This window comes from Dromiciops gliroides, chromosome 6 (assembly GCF_019393635.1).
Source record: "Dromiciops gliroides isolate mDroGli1 chromosome 6, mDroGli1.pri, whole genome shotgun sequence".
Classification (NCBI taxonomy): Eukaryota; Metazoa; Chordata; class Mammalia; order Microbiotheria; family Microbiotheriidae; genus Dromiciops; species Dromiciops gliroides.
Window position 1 is genome coordinate 264,255,005 of NC_057866.1, and position 13,953 is coordinate 264,268,957.

At 39.2% G+C, this 13,953-nt stretch overlaps 2 protein-coding genes across 5 annotated transcripts in view; one reads left to right on the top strand and one right to left on the bottom strand.

The window, feature by feature from the left end:
* The window catches only part of LOC122730458 (alpha-S1-casein-like), a 70,189-nt gene extending 59,564 nt beyond the window's left edge, over positions 1 to 10,625 (bottom strand). For both annotated transcript variants that reach the window (XM_043969589.1, XM_043969590.1), the window contains exon 1: positions 10,462 to 10,625. The gene's annotated coding sequence lies outside the window, so the exon portion shown is untranslated. The remainder of the gene's footprint in view (positions 1 to 10,461) is intronic.
* Positions 7,534 to 13,953, top strand: part of LOC122730457 (sulfotransferase 1 family member D1-like) — a 69,146-nt gene continuing 62,726 nt past the window's right edge. For 2 of the 3 annotated variants that reach the window (XM_043969586.1, XM_043969584.1), the window contains exon 1: positions 7,534 to 7,592. The gene's annotated coding sequence lies outside the window, so the exon portion shown is untranslated. Of the gene's footprint in view, positions 7,593 to 7,795; positions 7,814 to 13,953 lie in introns of those variants that run through there. The other variant, XM_043969585.1, reaches the window with a different exon arrangement.

Consider the following 13,953-nt stretch of genomic DNA (forward strand, 5'->3'; position numbering starts at 1 on the left):
CCCCTTCCTATCGATTCTTCTTACACCTTACACACCACACCCATACATCCACACACATACTCTTATTTCAGTGACACTGACCTCCTTACAGACCCTCCAACAAGGCACTCCATCCCTTGGCTCTAGGAATTGTCACTGGCTTTCTCCCATACAAGGAATGTTCTTCCTCCTCATTTTCACCTCCTGGCTTCCCTAGCCAGTTCCCTTCAAGTCCAAGCTAAAATTCCACTTTCCATCAGTCAGTCAATGAATATTTATTAAGCATCTAATGTGTACCAGGCACTGTGCTAAGCTCCGGCAGGTACCAGATGACACACCAGGGTGCATGATGTTGGTGGAGTTGAGAGCAGTTAAGAAAACCCCAAATGGGGCCATGAAGAGACAGATGTGACTGAAACTTGACTAGAAAATTAAAAAATTTCCCTTTGGGTGGAATATAGGGCACTTCCCTTGGGTGGCTTTTAGGCCAATCCCTTTAGGGATGGTAGGAGGAGAAGGAGAAAGATCTTCAAGAAGACAAGAGGTCCTATGTCCTAATTTCAGTTTCTTCCCTTAATCCATTTCCTTATACAAGAGGCTTTTTTTGCCCTTGACCTAACCTACCTTGAAACAGTGCGATCTGGAAAGTGATTTTTAAGATCATCAAAATAATATTTCTTAAGGTTTTCACTTTTTCTAGAAAGAAAGATTTCAATGTGCTTATACAAGGTATGACATCATTTGGGAGATTGACCATTTACAGTTTTCTCAAAAGGACTCACTCTATGTCATAAATACATGTTAAAGAACACATTACAACTTCACCATTGCAGAACCTCTCCCATCTTCTTGTGGTGTCTTCATATTGCTCCTTCCCTGCTGGGTTGGGCCTACACCTCTGCTGATTGTCCATGGTCTCAACTTAAGAATTCTAATCAATGCAATGACTATTCACGACTCCAGAAGACAAATGATGAAACCTAGATAGAGAGGAATGGGCTGTAGTATAAGAAACATTTCCAGGGGCAGCAGCTAGGTGGTGCAGTGAATAGAGCACTGGCCCTGGAGTCAGGAGTACCTGAGTTCAAATCCAGCCTCAGACACTAAACACTTACTAGTTGTGTGACCATAGACAAGTCACTTAATCCCAATTGCCTCACTAAAAAAAAAGAAAGAAACATTTCCAAAAATGACTAATATAACACAAATTTGTTTTGCTTAACTGCACTATACATTTACATAGTAGGTATTATTGCCAGGCCCTGTGCCAACCACTTTACACATATCATCTCATTTGATCTTCACGACAACTTTAGAGGGTGTTATTATTATCCCCATTTTATGGTTGAGGAAACTGAGATAGATGGAGGCTAAATGACTTGCTCAGAGTCACACAGCTAATGTCTGAGACAGAATTTGAACTCAGGCATTCCATTCTCGGTCATTTACTCAATTGAAATAAGAAGGTGTGTACACATTTCTCAGTTGTACATGGCACTTTTATTACTGTATACTAGAACATGAAAACCTCATAAACAAAGGCAGAAGAGCAGGAATATTCAATACTACTTTTACTGTTCATAATATAATAAAAATGACAATTAAGGACCTTTGAAGAAAGACAACAAATTTAGACAGAAAATTACTAACTTGATACTAAATTAATTGGTAAGTCAAAGATGAAATCATGAAAATGATATATAATTTCAAAAGATAATGACAAAAATTAGATAACAAACCAAAACTTTTATGATGCAGACAAAATAATCTTTATGGAGAAAATTCTATCTCCATACATTTTTGTCAAGAAAGAAAAATAAGAAATCATTGAATGGGGCATTCATCTAAATTTCTATAATAAAAACAAATAAAAAACACCTAAGACCAATAATGGAAATTTTGCAAATCAAGGGATACATTAAAATTGAAAAAATTAATAATTACCAAGACAGTTAGCCAATTTTGTTTTTAAGACAGTAAAACCTAATAGCTAAATGTTTTTAAAAATCAAAAAAGAGAATTCACAACAAATTAAAAAGAAATAAAGGAAATCATTAGAAACCATTTTGCCAAGTTTTATGTCCATGAAACTGGTAACTTAAAATTGACACATGTTCACAAAAATATAAAATACCCAGATTAATAGAACAAGAAATAGAATGTTCTAATAATCCCATGGGGGAAGGAGGGTGGCCCAAACAATTCATATATGACGTTCCAGAGGGGAAAAAATAGATTTACAAGTTCTAATAAATATTAAATGAACTGTCAATCTCAATATTACATATTTTTTAAAATAGGAAAATAAGGGTTCCTACCAAATTCCTTTTAAGATACAGATGCAATATTGATTCCAAAATTAGAGAAAGTAGAGGAAAAAATTATAAAGCAGCATTTCTAATGACTATCAATGCAAAAACTTTGGAGAAAAAAGAGTCGCAAAGAGCCTACAACATTATCCCTATTTAAAGAATTGCTGGGAAAACTGGAAAAGTCTGAGATAAATTAAGTTTAGATCAACATCTTTTATTGTATGCAATAATCAATTCAAAATGGATATGTGACTTGAATTAGAAAGGCCATTCTATAAAAACTTTGAAGAATCAGATCAGAAACCTCTAACAGCTATGGTGAGCAGCTGAATTCTTAAACAAGGGATATAGCAATTACAAAAGTTAAGTAATTTTGATTATATGAAACAAAAAACCTTTTCTATGAACAAAATTAGTGCACCTCAGATATATAGGGGAGCAGTACACTATTAATAAGAACATATCAAATTTCTCTAACAAAGGTCTGATATCCAAGAAATATAGACAATTAACAGACATATGGACTTAGCCTTATATCAGAGAGGAAACTGGTGATGTGTTTGGCTAGAAATTCATATGAAACTGTGAAACATTGGAGTCAATAATTATTGATCTTCTGATGACCCAGCACTTTCCAGTTTTGTAGGGAAGTTAGTTTCTATCACCTTCCTTGATGAATATCCTTAGCCATGCACAAGCTTTCCAATATATTAAACTTATTTCTACAAAGTAGATAATCGGAATTTTTCCACATCCTTCTTCTTTGAGTTGGGTGTCTCTAATTCCTTTGTTTCTCTTGCTTCTATAGCATAGTTTGTGATTTATGTTGAATTTTTAAATTTTTTCTTATTTTCACTGTTTCACTCCTTATACCACCTTAATGTTTTTGTTTTCACTTTTATATATTTCTTTAAAATATAGGAAACTTCAAGTATACCATATTCCATTCTGCATGCTTCTTTCTCAATGCCTTTAATCAGGTGATAGAAGAATTCACGTTTTCTATTGCATTTACCAATTAGATATTGATACAATCTTTCATTGCCTTTGGGGGCGGGGGCAATAAGGGTTAAGTGACTTGCCCAGGGTCACATAGCTAGTAAGTGTCAAGTGTCTAAGGCCAGATTTGAACTCAAGTCTTACTGAATCCAGGGCTGGTGCTTTATCCACTGTGCCACCTAGCTGCCCCCTCACTGCCTTTTTTTTCAATAGTGTTCTTGCTGTTGACACTTTTCTCATGTCTTTCCTGCATTGCCCTCATTTCTCTTTCCATTGTTTCCTCTACCTCTCTGACTTTATCTTCAAAGTCCTTTTTGAGTGCCTCTATGGCCTGAGACCAATTCATATTTTTCTTGGAAGCTTTGGATGTAAGAGCCCTGATATTGCTATCCTTCTCTCAGGGTGCACCTCGATCTTCCTTGTCACTAAAGAAACTTTCTATGGTCTTCACCTTTCTCTGTCTGTTCATCTTGCCTGTCTTTTACTTGACTTTTAGCTCTTTAAAGTGGGGCACTGTTTCCAAGTTGCACTGTCCCAAGCTTCTGGGGGTCTCAGGTGTTATGGTGTAAGGAGGAGCAGGTTCTTCACTCACCTGGCCTGTTCTCTGGTCCTGTAGATGACTCCAGAACAACTTGCTAATTAACCAGGCAGCAAAACTTTGTGTTCTGTGGTTGTTAGCTCTCAAGAGCCTGTACCCTTCCCCAACCTGGAACATTGCTACTCAAGCCTATTTCCTGGTTCTCAGAAGGGATGAAAAACCCAAGTTCTGCCTCAGCACCAGCAGAGACCTCTGTAATCTCCCCCTTGCCAAGGGCTCAGCCCTCTCACCAGACTGTGAGCTTAGTTCCAGATGACACTGGCACTGCAGCTGATTCAGAAGCCCTGGGGGGTCTCCTTCCCAGGCTCAGCCTGCGTGGGACTAGATCTGAGTCAGGGTGACTGTGGGGTTGGGATCCACTCCTGCCTCAGGCACAGCAGCCCCCTCCTTCTGACCTTCTAAGCTGTCTTTGGTTGGAAAATTATCTCAACACATTCTTCTGTGGGTTTTATTGCTCCAGGAATTGTTCTATGGTGTTATCTACAGGTTTTTTGGAGTCTCAATAGTGTTCTTGAGCATCAAACTTCTACCATGACTTCATTTGATGTGTGTCCTTGGAAATATACCTCTATAGCTCCACCTTTCTTTCTTTCTAAGGTCCTTACCATGGCAACAGCAGTAGCATTCAGTGTGCAGGTTCTGAAATATTTTTATGCTGTCAAATTGTGGGAAGATATTTTTCTTCATAGTGGTTATAACAGGCACACACATTACTTTGTTTTGATTTAATTGGATCCATACCATGAAACTCACTTACAACTTTTCAAAATTACAGTATCTTGTCATCTCTTCATCAAAATCATTGGAGACATCAGTATTGTTTTTGCCATATATTTAATTATTAAGTAACTCTCTTGGGGTTTGTGTCAAGGTTAAATTTCCAATTCCTTCCACATCCTCAGTTTTTCCCTCTTCAGATTTAAGTAACTCCTCAATTTCCATTGCCATTTCATGTAGGATTTTGGAAATGCATTTGCTCTTTATGATTCCCCTGCACTGATATGTAATTATGTTGTATAAATTAAGAATGAGGATAATATTGACAAAAGTGCACTATGAAGCCCTTGCCTTTTCCTGGTAAGATATTTCCAATTCTAGTTTATAATATAGTAGTGTGTTATAATAAAAGCATTTACATATTTAGTTTATTTCATGTTTATTCATGGTTTGTCTAATTTGGTGGTCAATTTCATCTACACACCTGTACTTCTAGCAAGTAGGTATATGTGTATTTTTTATATGTTCCACTTTATCTTGATTTCTTGTAGCACCTGGGAATGAAGTCCCACTTGCTTCCCTGTCCTTCATATCATATCCTTCACTGTCAAGAAAAACATGATGGTTTGAAGTAGAGCCAGCCCTCATTCTTCTATTTCTTAGGTTCATAGGACCAGTTATAACACAGTGGCAGGGTGTTAAATTCAATCAGTCATGTAACTGGAGCATAATTGACTGATTTTTCAGAGTTACTGAAACTATATTGGTCTTAGAACACATGATATCCCCTCCCTGCATCACCCTGGCTAGCCTTCCTGTTCTTCGATGTTATACTCCAGTCATAACATGGACAACAGATTAGCCTTTGAGGGAATTATTATTATTATTATTATTATTATTATTATTATTATTATTGGACTATAATCACTTCACATTAGAGAAGACCAACACACTTAGAATAAAGAATTGTTTTAATTAAATCTGAATGCATCATGCCATGAGATTGGACTTAATTCTTTTTGTTTCTTTGTTTTGTTTTTTTTGTGGGGCAATGAGTGACTTGCCCACGGTCACACAGCTAGTAAGTGTCAAGTGTCTGAGGCCAGATTTGAACTCAGGTCCTTCTGAATCTAGAGCTCGTGTTTTATCCACTGTGCCACCTAGCTGCCCCAGAGATTATATTTAATTCTTGAGGAAGTATACACTACCTAGCCTCAAATATGCTTCTTTAACCTCTCTGGGCCTCAGCTTCTTCCCCTGTAAAATGAGTGTATGGAAATGAGTTAGCTCTCAAGCTCCTTCCTGTTCTAAAACTATGATCCTTTGTTATTTTTGTAGCAAAAATTAAAAGGCTAATTTCTCTGCTCAAAAGAGCAGATCCAGACAAGATGAAATAATCCTGTGTATTTTAAGTAAATGGAATCCAGATTCAAACATCCCTGTTGGAGATTATGTGTGAAATCTGAGAAATCTCTCTGCAGCTATGCTCAGGGGCATACACTGCTACTTTCCTCAGAAGATCATGATATAGAAAGATTTGACAACAGATGACCCAGGTTAAAAGTCTGCCTCTGTGACTTTGAGCAAGTCACCAAACTCGGGGTGCCTATAAAGTCCCATCCAGCTCTACATGTATGATCTCTCACCAAACTACCCATCATGACATTTATCTGACTTTGTGCCCAGAGAGACGGCACATCAAGAAGCAGCAGAATTCAAAACATGTTTCCTGAGGTGAGAGAACACCTGTTCTGGGAACTGCATAAACAAAGTGTTTTGGAAGCTGCATTAATGATGTTGAACTCAAGAGTTCATGTGGAAGAACAAAGAAACCAACTCCATGAGGGGGATTAACCTCTCTTGACCTTCTCTCTTTCCTGTTCCTCAACTATTTATTTAGCTGCAATCAATGAAGGTAATCCATGCTCAGTTTCTTTATTTTCTTAAGAGCTCTGCAGATCTCTCATCAGCAGGAACAAGGATGTAGAAAGCTACTTGTTGGCTCCAATGCCTTCTTTGTGGTTCTAACATTCTTGGTATGCATCCAAATGTGTAAATACTAGCGTTAAATGACTGGGGAAATTCGGCTTCTTTCTTGGTTGTTTAACTCTCACTCATTCTTCCTGAATGTATTTGATCTCTTGAGATTGTTCACCGACATACTACAGTATGCCAGCCAACTGAAGTCCCTCAAGGGACTCAGCACCCTTTTTCAGGAGCAGTGTATGTCCCCTGACTGACTGGAAGACAAAACTGTAGAGTAGACCTGGAGACAAGAGAACTGAAATGTAATCCTGCCTCATGTATCAACTGTGACCCCGGGCAAATCAATGAACCTCTAAGCCTGTGTCCTCATCTTTTCCAGTGTTCCCAGCAGGGCTGGTGGGAGGAAAGCACTTCACTAACTTTCAGGTGCTCTTGGAAATAAAGGTTGGTTAATATGTCACTTTGGGAGTCTGAGAATCATTAACTGTGGGTTACTAAGAGCTAGTATTTATATAGCCCCTTAATATTTACAAAGTGTTTTGCAAATATTAACTCATTTATTTTCTTTTTTAAAAACTCATTTTTTTTCACAACAACCTTCGGGGGTAGGTGCTATTATTATCCCCTTTTACAGATAAACAACCTAAAGTAGACAGTGATTAAGTGACTTGATCAATTTGAGGCCACATTTGAACTCAGATATTCTTAATTTCAAATCTAGTATTGAATCCACCATGACAATGTGTCATAATTTGATTATTATTCCTTTAACAAGAGGTGGAGAGCAAAACTCACAGAAGAATGTGCTGAAATAAACTTCTAACCAAGAACGGCTTGGAAGGTCAGGAGGGAGCTGCTGTGCTGATACAGGAGTCGGGCCCAACCCCACAGTCACCCTGACACAGATCCAGTCTCAGGAAGTCCTCACCAGAAAAGCAGACCCCCAGAGCCTCTGAATCAGCTGAAGCGCCAGTGTTGTCTGGAACTAAGCTCACAGTCTGGTGAGAGGGCTGAGCCCTGGGCAGCGGGGAGACTACAGGGGTCTATGCTGGTGCTAAGGCAGAACTTGAATTTTACACCCCTGCTGAGAACCAGGAGGTAGGCTCAAGTAGAAGTGGCCCAGGTGGGGGAGGGGCAGAGGCTCGTCAGAGCCACAACACACAAAGCTGGTTGATTTAGCAAATTGGTCTGAAGTCATCTATGGACCAGGGGAACAGGCCAGGTGAGTGAAGAACCTGATTCTCCTTAAATAATACCACCTGGGACCTCTGAAGTTTGGGATACTGCAGCCTGGAAACAGTGCCCCACTTTAAGGAGGTAAAAGCTAAGTAAAAGAAAGGCAAGATAAGCAGACAGAGAAAGGTGAGGCCCATAGAAAGTTTCTTCAGTAACAACGAAGACTAAGGGGCACCCTCAGAGGAAGATGTTAACATCAGGGCCCCTATATCTAAAGCTTCCAAGAAAAATATGAATTGGTCTCAGGCCATAGAGGTGCTCAAAAAGGACTTTGAAGATAAAGTTAGAGAGATAGAGGAAAAAATAGAACAGGATGATCCCAGAAAAACCTGGAAAGACTAATGAACATCGATGTATGGTGAAGTGAGCAGAGCTGAGAAGACATTGTGTGTAGTGACAGCAGTATTGTTCAATGAGCAATTGTGAATGACTTAACTACTCTCAGCAGTGCAATGATCCAAGACAATCCCAAGGAACTAATGAGGAAGCTTACTATGCACCCCTATAGAAAGAACTGATAAAAAGAACACTTGTGGACTGTACATATATAACTTGATTGCAATCTTGTAGAGGGGGAAGGAAAGGGAGGGAGGGAGGGAGAAAAATTTGGAACTCTAAATCTTATGAAAATGAATGTTGAAAACTACCCTTACATGTAGCTGGAAAAAATAAAATAAATGTTTGTTGAGATAAAAAACAACAACAACAACAAGAGGTGGAAGGTGTATACTTACAGCGATTGGCATATGGCAAGTTGTCCATGCCAGCTAGGCATGGTAGTCTCAGGAGATTGATGGATAGGATAAAGCATGGCCAAAAGTTGCATTATAAGTATTCCCATAGTAGGAACCAAAAACAAAAGACTAGATTTTTTTTTTAAATAGGCATGACCAAGAATGAGATCATCTCTTTGAGTTCACTCTCTCTCATCTAAGATTCAGAGATATTAGCCAGATGCCAGCTCTGTCATTGATTTCTCATGTGCTTTGGAAATTCATTTGTCAAAATCTCACCTCCTTAATTTAGAAAGTATGAGTGATAATGACATGTGCCTGCAAAAACAAGATTACTGTTTGGAAAATAATGAATGGATGATTAAAAAATGATTTGAAAGAATAAAGCAGCATTGATGATCAATGATACTTAAATTCAAAGCAACAACCCTAAATTAAGCCCCTTAGTTTCCCCAAATTCTCTAAGACTATTTTCATACTTTTATAGTATTAAATCACCATCATAATCTGGTTGGCTGGTTTTGTGAACATGATACAATGAAAATGATACTGAAAATGATAATGGTGGTGGTGATAATAATAATAATGGGTATTTACATAGTGCTTTAAGGTTTGCAGTGTTTGATCATCACAAGAGCCCTGCAAGGGAAGTGTTAATATTATGCCATTTTACACAAATGAGGAAACTGAGGCATGGAAAGGTGAAGTGACTTGTCCTGGGTCACACAGCTAGTAAATCTCTTAGGCAGGATTCACACTCAGGTCTCTCCTACTATAAATTCCATACTCTATGTACTGTACCACTTAGCCACCTTTAATGATATGACACTAACTGTTTATTTCAACTTTCCACCCAAAAGCATTCTTCCTGTTTATAGGTAGTTCTGTATTTGGAATATTTCTTTTTGTTTGTTTGTTTGTTAGTTTGGTGTTTTTTTGGGGGGGGGGGGTTGTGGGGCAATGAGGATTAAATGACTTGCCCAGGGTCACACAGCTAGTTAAGTGTCAAGTGTCTGAGGCTGGATTTGAACTCAGGTCCTCCTAAATCCGGGGCCAGTGCTTTAATCCACTGCAGTGCCACCTAGCTGCCCCCTGGAATATTTTTAATAAAAGTTTCCTCATTTAAAACCATACAAGAAAAATTTTTTTAAATTAAAAAACAAAAAGAAAACATAAAAGGCAGGAAAGATGGTAGGGATCTGACAGCTGGTAATCCAGGGCTTCCCAGTCTTTGCTATTGACCCCTATTCTGGAGCACATTTTCAGTTTCTAAATTTGCCAAGGAGCACTTGCTGAGGAAGCAACATAGGAGCAAAGTATATACATAAGAGTGGGAGAATGAGCATAGGTTAGACTAGAATTTGTACAAAATCTATGAGACATAGGAAACGGTAAAAAAGGAGAGAGAAGAAACAGCACCAAAATGGAAACCTGGCATTGATAGAGACAGTCTCTCCAATCCACCTTGCTCCAAGGGGTCAAAGAGATCTTCTGAAAGGACAGGTCTGACTACATCACTCCTTTTTTGTTGTGCAGTCCTTTCAGTCATTTGTGTCTTTTCAGGACTCCATTTGGGGTTTTCTTGGAAAAGATACTGGACTGGTTTGCCATTTCCTTCTCCAACTCATTTTACATATGAGGAAACTGAGGCAAATAGGGTTAAGTGACTTTCCCAGGGACACACAGCTCAAATTCTGTGATTCTTCATGTCCAAAGATCAATAACCCTATCAGTCACTTCTTTCTCACCCCAATAGCTGGATAGGAGATGCTCATTGATAATGATTCAATCTCCACTGAGTTCATACATTTCAGAAGAAACCCTCAGGACCAGCAGTTCTCCTATTCCCACAGGAAAACTCACATCACCACAACCCTACTTCAAACCCTTATACTCTCACCTGAGCCTGTTAGGTGGTTCAGCCAATAGATAGAGGGCTGGTTCCGGAGTCAGGAGAAGCTGAGTTCATATCCAGTCTCAGGTACTTACTAGCTGTGTGACTCTAGGCAAGTCATTTTTTACCTCTCTTTACTTCACTGTGAAATGGGGATAATAGCACCTACCTTTCCAAAGTTGTTGTGAGGATCAAATGAGATAATTGTATAGAGCTTGGCACAGTGCCTGACATATAATAAGTGTGTAATAAGTGTTTATTCTCTACCCCACCACTACTGCCACTCCCCGAACCCTATTCAACCTGGCCAATTGTAATGACCTAATTCCTCTCCCTGACGTATGTCTCTCCTCACTCCCAGCCATTCTCTACTCAGATGCCAATGGGGTTTTAAAGTACCACATCACCCCACTCCAGTGGATCACTAATATCTCTAGGATCAATCTATACTCCTGTGCCCTTCACAAAAGCCCTTCACAATCTGTCTCCAACCTACTTTTCCCACCCCTTTACACTAGTTTCCAGCCAAGTTGGCCTCATTACTGGTCCTCCCCCAAGACACCCATCTACAATCTATGTGCCTTTGCCTAGGGGCTGTCCCCCATCCCTGGAATGCCCTCCTTCCTCAGCCCTGCCTTTTACAAGGCAGTTTCCTTCAAAACTCACATCAAGGAAAGCACCTACATGAGATTTTTCCTTATTCCCCTAATACTTGTATTAAGTTTGTATATACTTTATACACACACACACACACACACACACACACACACACACACACACACACACACACACACATACATGTTGCTTCCCTTGATAGAATGCCCTGCTATTTGAGGGCAGAATCTTTTTCATTTTTCTCTTGTATTTTCCCAACACTTATCAGAGTGCCTGGCTTAACAGCTGTGCCTTGTTGAACAACTGATATATCATTTCCTCTTGCTCTTGACCAGGAGGAAAGTGAAGCTTAAGGGGAAAGGGGAATTCAGAAGAAGGAATGTTAGTTCTTCTTGTCTGAGCAGAACTCTAAGAAATTGTAAACAGAGCTTACCAAGAGGGTGATTCTACCCTGTTTAAATAAATAAATAAACAAACGAATGAATGAATAAATGAATGAATTAATGAGTGAATGAATGAACGGATATGTAGATAGATGTATAGATGAATGAATGAATGAATAAATAAATAATTAAAATTTTGCCCTGTTATAATAAAAGCAGAATAGAAATGTATGTTATCCTTCTGCCCACTTTATTTCTTAGTCATTGCTATACCCCTATCTTTCTCTCATAAGTGTACCACAAGGGCAGCTAGGTGGTACAGTGGATAAAGCACTGACCTTGGATTCAGGAGTACCTGAGTTCAAATCCATCCTCAGACACTGGACATTTACTAGCTGTGTGACCCTGGGCAAGTCACTTAACCCTCATTGCCCTGCAAAAAAAAAAAAAGTGTACCACAAATCACCAGGTGGACTTGTGGAGAGATTGATTGGATCTAACAATAAATAATATCCTACATCTAAAAACTATAATGCCCATTATTTAACTATCCTCATAACAACCCTATGAGTTAAGCAAGATAGGTATTTCTATGACCATTTTGTAGATTAGAAAACTGAGGGCAGAGAAATGAAATTCTTTTTCCCAAGGTCACTGAAGAAGGCAAGACTAGAAGCAAGATCTTTTGTCTCTAGCCACAGGACACTCCTCTGAAAATTTACCAGTGTCCTAATATCAGTAAGTACAATATACTAGAGAAATAAAGAAATATTACTATTGATGTGTGTTCTGTCAGGCCCTGCCTGTGTATTGCTTGTTTAAGATCCTTTTTCCTAACTGTAAATTTGGATTTTAATAAATCATTAATTTAATAAAGAAGAAAAAGTCATAAGAGTAATCTGTTGTACCATGTATAGTTGTCCAGTGTTCATTGGTCCCAAGTTCCGGCTGTCATCTCAGCCCTGCCTGTGAGTTGGAAGTGAAGGGATTCCATGAAGAGAAGTCAAGTCAGAGGAAGATATTTTCATGAGAAACACAGGCTCAAAGAGAGGATTGTGGATGCATGGACTGGTGCACCAAGGCCATTGCTTGAAGGAGCAGAGAGTGGTTTCAGACCAACATATGGCAAAAGGACGATGAGACAGTTTTACCCAAGGGCTAAATCAGTCACTGCAATCTTGTTAGGTGGTGTGCTTCAAGCCAGACTAATGAGGAAAGAGAAAATTAGTAAACACCAAGAGACAGGGGCAGCTAGGTGGCACAGTGGATAAAGCACCAGCCCTGGATTCAGGAGGACCTGAGTTCAAATTTGACCTCAGATGCTTGACACTTACTAGCTGTGTGACCCTGGGGAAGTCACTTAACCATCATTGCCCCACCAAAAGAAAAAAAAGAACAAGAGACAAAGATAACATCTAACATCATAGTATTGAGGTCTCTAGGCAAGGCTGAGTTGTCACATGAGGACAGAGTCTGGGAGCTCAGTAAGGAGGGAGTTTCTCTCACCTGGAGATCCAAAGAAAAATTGTCGCCCTTCCCACTTCCATGACTAACTAGTCTAAGGTGAAAGAAGTGACTATCAGCACCTTGTGAGCTTCAAGTCAGGATAAGGACTTGCCTTGGGAAGCAATGGGAAGGCAAGGGTCACTCAAACAAGGAACTAGATTCCCACACCCAGAGCTACAGTTCAGAGCATCAGTTCTAGGGGGCCATAGAACTTAGCAGGATTGCTAGCCAGATATATAGAAAGGAATCCACAGCTAATCTAATCAATAACCCAGAGGAGAATAGATTTGTTGACTCTGGGAACAAGGTATTGTATAAGGAGCAAAGATGGAGGAAAGAAGGGGAACCATGAAAGAGCTGGACCTAGAGAGATCTCAGTAGTGCTACAAAGTTAACCTTTTATATTTTTCCTTTATTTTCATCCTTCTACAAATGTCCCTGTAATCCTGTAGAAAACTCTTAAATGTAAAAAGCAAAAGGAGCGTTGTATCCAAGGAATTTGGTAAAGAAGAAATTGATAAGACATGCATTCCCAGCTGACTTGTTGACTCAAACAGTGGATAATTACCAGAAACTCTGTTAGCAAACAGAGCAGTTGATTATTGGCCAGCTGCTGAAAACTTGGGGGAGGGGGAGAGGAGAGAGTGAGTGAGAGAGACAGAGAGAGAAAGGGGGGGGAGAGGGGACAAGTCAGAGTTGTAACTAGCAACAATCCCATTCCATTAGGAAGAAAGTATTTTTACAGAACCTTAAATTTGCAGTCAAGGGATAGCTAGACACAAGTCCCATATAAGATACCTATTCAGTAGATAGAACTCTAAATCTGGAGGCAAGAGATATCTGGCTACAAGTCTCATTACAGATGACTTGCTAGCAATATTAATAAGATTAATATTAATTATTTTTTGTCCTTTGTTTTTGAAGAGGACCAATAACATCACAGGGTGATGTCTTGATTTGCATGTGAACTGGATTTTAGTGAGGCAAAGTTGCA